The 6,000-nt window shown below is 36.6% G+C and overlaps 1 long non-coding RNA gene across 3 annotated transcripts in view; it reads right to left on the bottom strand.

Annotated features, from left to right (window-relative positions):
* Nucleotides 1-1,216: 1,216 nt before the first annotated feature.
* Nucleotides 1,217-6,000, bottom strand: part of LOC135302899 (uncharacterized) — a 40,855-nt gene continuing 36,071 nt past the window's right edge. For 2 of the 3 annotated variants that reach the window (XR_010364453.1, XR_010364451.1), the window contains exons 2-5: nt 4,311-4,527; nt 3,517-3,576; nt 2,441-2,572; nt 1,217-1,457 (exon numbers count right to left, since the gene is read on the bottom strand). This is a non-coding gene — a long non-coding RNA (uncharacterized LOC135302899). The remainder of the gene's footprint in view (nt 1,458-2,440; nt 2,573-3,516; nt 3,577-4,310; nt 4,528-6,000) is intronic. The other variant, XR_010364452.1, reaches the window with a different exon arrangement.

The following is a 6,000-nucleotide window of genomic DNA, read 5'->3' as shown; positions in this document are numbered from 1 at the left end:
TTAAAAATTGCCTGGAGAAGCTTAGGCAGGTTCTTTTACAATAAGAACAATAATCCAGCATCTTTCATGCCAGAGTTTGGCAGCATGGATAATCCCAGACTTCCCCTAGTTGTACTTGTGGGTTAGTTTTTGATAGGTGGAAGCAGCTGCCATCTTAAAAATCCTTGATCTAACTAAGGAAGGAGAGACCAAGATTTGTGCCAAAAGCAAACTTTCCAGGGCAGTAGAATATGAAGAATAGTAGAATATGTAGAACAAGATGTTCTGTCCTCACAGTTTATGATGCCATAGGGGGATACTAAAATGTGTTCAAAACCAGGGTTCACAGCAAGGCTTTGTTGCAAGCACTGCTCCAATCGTTGCAACGGCTAGATGCTTACAAAACAGATTGCTTCTTGGTCTTTAGTGGACTCTCCCTTCACCAAGAAGATTTGTGTCTGCCTCCACCCTCCTGGGATTAATTAATGGTATCAGCTTCATGCAGGGTGGAAGAACAGATCTAGAGAGGCACCATGCTCCCCTTCTGCCAAAGGCCAGGGCAAAATCAGAGCTGGAGGGACTCTGTACTTCTGCTACGATGTGACTCAGAAATTGAACCGTTCCTTCACATGGAAATTCAGTATCTACCCTATTTTCCCATGGCTGTAATGACAAATATTTGCCCCTTTTTGTGAGACTGAGATAAAACCTCCTTCAGACCAGGTGACAGGCAAACACTGAGGAACAATATCTGCTCCTACCCCTTGGTCCCAGAGAGAAGGACATGAAGCTGAGGGAGTGTTTTCTGTGGGGTTTCTCTGAGAAAGGACTGGGTGGATTTCTGACAAAACTATTGAAAAAGGAGCTGCTGTATTTGTTACCTACAGGTACCCACTCTGCTCCTGCCATTTTCTCTAACTTTATGATTCTTTGCTATTTGTGTTCACAAAATATTTCATTACTATAATTTAGTAAAAATGTTCTGACTTGTAAGGAAATACTTGTGAGCTTCACCAGCTTTCCCACACTTACCAGAAGGGGCTCAAGGTTATTACATTACTTTCTTGTGCAATCCAGAGCTCTTGAATTCAGGAAGGTTTTCCAAAACCAGCAGATGGGTGACATTTTGGGGAAGAAAATGTGGATTCAATGTAGCAGATATAAAGTGGGGGAGGAGAAGGAAAAGGAGGATATATTACATCCCTTTTAGTATTTGTTTTATTCATCCATGTTTTTAAGATACAATATACTTTTTATTGTTTGCTTTAAATCTCGGGAGGAAGCAGACTTTACAGACAGCAAAGCTCTGTGGAATAATCCAAATTCCACTTCAATTTGGCATGTGACATGTAGCACATCTTTCAAAGCTACTGACATTTTTACTTTTCTCCACAAGCTCACTCACGTAGGAATTAGGCTTCATGCTTTTACTGTTCCTGGGTTCTCTTCTTAAATTGGTCCCTAGGATTCAGTGCACACTTGTATTTTCGATCCAGAGCAGAAAAAGTGATAGTCAAAAAAAATTTTATTGTTACCTAAGAAGCTATTTTTATTATTTTTATTATTTTCATATTAATTTAAAAGCAATTAAATGAGAAAAAAAATTGTAACAAAATCTGTGCATATGGCTCTCTTTTCTAAGGTTGCTACTACAAATGAAGTTTATGTAAGTAACTCCAGAGAAATTCTTATCTTGGCCAGGTTTCAGCTGAAAAGTGGCCTTTTCTTTAAGCCTATCACCGTTCTTTTTCTATTTTTGGCTTTGGTTTTTCTGTTTAAACCAGATCTGTGGAGGAGATCTAGACAAAATCAGCAGTGTTTGTTATCCTTACATTGATGATTTCTCTGGACAATAGTTCAGAGGACAAATGTACTCAAGGTTGTTGCCTATTCTTAGGTATCAATAAACATTTCATAAAGTCTTGAATATCTCCTTCACCATGCAAGTATTTTAATTCAATCTAATATTCACTTTATATTAAGCAGAGGACCCCAGTGACAAATAATAACAATTCCATAGGGGAAAAAAAGGACCAAAAGCAGGCACTTTTGAAGCAGAATTGCAGAAGAAGCAGAATTGATTACTTGTTTTGAGGGTATTTTATATAGAGGATATATTTCATACTAATGCTATCTATAATTATTTGCAAGATCTATTAAGTTTAGTAAATTTAGTGGATTCTTTATTACAAAAAACTTTCCTTTCAGAATTTCCCATCTGAACCAATAAAACTTATTAGAAATGGGAAACCCACTCTGCCTACATAACTTTTAGACTCTGTCATTACAAATTTTTCTTCAATTACATAAAAAACTAAGATTTAATTATAGCTTATTTCATGGTTTACTTTTTACATAATTAAGACGTGAAGCATATTACAGTGGTTGGGGTCATGAAAGCATTGAAGAATGGGAATGTTTGACAGCACACCAGAGACATCCCATGCTTCAATAAACCCACCTGCACAGACAAAGCCTTACAAACTGTTGTCCATGCACAATGCCAGCACCATCTCTCGGTGAGTTGGCAGTAATCTCTCGTCACCCTCACTTCTCTTGGCTTCACAGGCTGACAACAGCAGTTGAGTTGGACCTGGGATGAAGCAATAGGTAGAGGTCACAAACAATGAACATGACACACATCAGTGTCCAAGTGAATGTAAAAGCTTCAAACATGCATCTGGTTGCTATGGTAACCATGCACAAATTAACAAATCCTTTTAATGTACTTTTAACATAATGTCTCCTATGATATTTACATGGTTTTCCCCTTTGTGACGCCCTTCAAGAACAGTTATACATAGTTGCTTTCAAACAATTTTAATTGAGGACAATAAAACATAAAAATCATATTTTCAAAACAAAATAAAAAACCTTTTAGGCATAATTAAAAATTATGTTCAGTTTGTTTCATCAAAATATGACAAGGATTCATGGCATAAAACCCAAGTTTCTTCAGCCTGTGTTTTTATAGCAAAACTATTTTGCATTACTAATTTAAGCATATTCCATTATTGAATTCAAAATCTGAAACTGTTTTAGCTAAATAATACAGATGATAATTTTCTAATGCAAATTGCATTTCACCAGTGATGATGCAAAAACAGAATCATAATACATAAAGAATAATTGCTGGACAAAAATTTATGGATATCTAAGAATCAATAACTACAACATGACCTAAATTTCTTAAAAGACGACAAATCTCCATTCCAATGCTAACTATATTCTTCAGTAGAGCTAATTTTCTAAATCTGAAGATCATTATTTTGAAGGAGAATAATCAAGCAAAGATATGACTATGTGTAAGTAGCTGCTAAAGAAAGATATTCAAAGAAGTTAGGGTATTAAAAATATTTTAAATTTTATATATATATTGATATATCAAATGAAAAAAAGGCTAAAATGTTTAGGGAAGTTAATCTCTGGGAAAACTCATAAGTAGTAAAAGTAAAGCAAATAAGAATGAAAGCTTTTAAAGCATACTTAGAGCAAAATATAATAGTGGTAATAGTGGTAATAGTGGTATAGTCTCACCATTGGATTTTGATATTCACTATAAAGTTGAAAAGTATTTCTTAGCTTTATGATATGTACCTAAAAAGAACACAGAATTAGGTATTCCAAAGAAGATCCTGGATGTACATACAGGCAGGGGAATGAGATACTGGAAAGCAGTGCTGTGGAGAGGGAGCTGTGTGTCCTGGTCACTGGCAAGCTGAACCTGAGCCAGCAGTGCCCTGGCAGCCAGCAGGGCCAGCCCTGCCCTGGGGTGCATCAGGCACAGCATGGCCAGCCAGGCAAGGGAGGGGATTGTCCTGCTCTGCTCTGCACTGGGGCAGCCTCACCTCCAGTGCTGGGGGCAGTTTCAGTCACTGCAATGTAAAAAGGATATTAAGTTGTTAGAGAGTGTCAAAGGGGGCAATGAAAAAGGGCCTAGAGGGGAAGCTGTATGAGGGGTGGCTGGGGTCATTGGTCTGTTCAGCCTGGAGAAGAGTGAGGAGAGGCCTCATTGCAGTCTACAACTGCCTTGGGAAGGAAGGCACTGATCTCTTCTCTATGCTCACCAGCAACACAACCCAAGGTTTAAGTTGGATATTGGGAAGAGATTCTTCACCCAAAGGGTGGTTGGACACTGGAAAGGCTCCCCAGGGAAGTGGTCCACAGCACTTGACAGAATTAAAGAAATATTCGGACAACACTCTCAGGCACATAGTGTGACTTTTGGTGTGTCCTGTGCAGGGCCAACAGTTGGACTTCAAAGATCCTTGTAGGTCCCTTTCAGCTCAGAATGTTCTGTCTTTCTGTGAAGTGATTTAAAGTTGACTTACAGTGCACTAGTAATAAGAAACTTCAAACAGTCCTGTGAAGTTTAGTCATTTTTAAAATTGAGCCCTTGGTAATTTACACCTCAAAACTTCTGGATGAGCATATTGCTGGTTTCAGAATTGCAGTAACATTCAAGAAGCCTGAAAGGATGCCGGTGCTCTGCTGATACTCAACAAGAGTAATGGTGGGTAATTATAGGCTTGGTAGCCTGCCAAAAACCTAGGGGAAAAAGCAGAAATGTTGATATGAAATTCAATTAATAAATACAGAATAATAATTTATGACAGCCAAAATAATTTTACAGAATATAGGTCTCATCAAACAAATTAATAAATTTTTTATGAGACTACAAGAATGAAAAAGATAACTGGATAGATACAGTAGTCTGAAAGATATTTGAACCTCCATTAACTATCACTGATCTTGTTAAGAATTAGCACTACAAAAAAATAGTCTGTTCTACAGGACAGAAGCTGAGAACTGTTCAATAGTTATATATCAGAAAGCAGCTGCTTTTGTCCTCTGTCTTATAATTCAATATGTTAGTAGCATTCTTCAGGGTTTGTTTTCAGGATTGATGTGATTCAAAAGAATAATTAAGATTCAAATGTAGATATACAACTACTTATAATGAAAGGGTGGCTGCCCCCCACTAAATAACAATAGCATCAATGTCTTCAAGCTTGCTTCCAATTAGAGCACTCACAAAACAAATGCACTCACAAGTATAGGGAACATTTATGTCAGAGTCTCACAAAGAATAGTGGTCAGTAAAGTTCCTTAGAAATAAGAAAATGAGACAGAAATAAAAGAAAATGAGACAGAAATAAAAGAAAATGAGACAGAAATAAATTGTCAGTTTTTTTTCATTAGTCATAAATGAAATTTCACAGGGATCTTCACTGAGCCCATTTCCTCTCTTACATATACATAAAAAAACTGGAAAAGAAGATGAAGCTGCATGTGAGGCAGTTTGCTGATGAAATGTATAATCCAGCCTATAAAAGGGAGGGCTGGCTGCCAAGACCTTACAGTAATAAACATGAGGCTTAATGAAATGTAATGTATATATACATGAGGCAAGGTACCAAAGCAGTTAAACCAAAAAACATCAAATCAAACAGACAACAGGCACTTTCAACATCACAAATACTATTTTTAATTCTGCCACCTTATTTGTTTTTCCATGCAGAAAGCTTTGAATCCAATATTTTCAAAATTCAAGCTGAGACAAGAAAAAAATCTTGAATACTTTCAATCAGAAGGCATATTCTGAGCTAGAAATACAAACAACTGAAAATGGGGAGTGTATCGGGAAGTGCTGAATAATATGAAAAGAAGTTTTCTGGTATTACCTCTGCTCTGTTAAATGTTAGTAGTATCTTGCCCATCATCTCAGTATTTCCTGGAGTTTTTTTCATCTAATGGCTCAAAGTGCCCAAACAATTTAACAATGTGAGGTGAGCTCTAATTTTTCCAACAACCTCATTCCCTTTACTGCATCTTTTAACAGCTGTATAAAGAATGTTCATTCAAACATTTTAGAAATTTTCTATTATTCCCTTTCACATTCAGACTTGTTACTCTGAAGAAGGATTATCTTTTCTTTCTTTTAAAACATAGCATAATAATTTGAAGTAACAAACATCACCATTTTGAACTGCATTTACTATATCCTGAATCTCCTAGTCA

This window comes from Passer domesticus, chromosome 6, assembly GCF_036417665.1.
Source record: "Passer domesticus isolate bPasDom1 chromosome 6, bPasDom1.hap1, whole genome shotgun sequence".
Lineage (NCBI taxonomy): Eukaryota > Metazoa > Chordata > Aves > Passeriformes > Passeridae > Passer > Passer domesticus.
The sequence above is the reverse complement of the archived record's forward strand: the minus strand, read 5'-3'. Positions and strand labels throughout refer to the sequence as shown.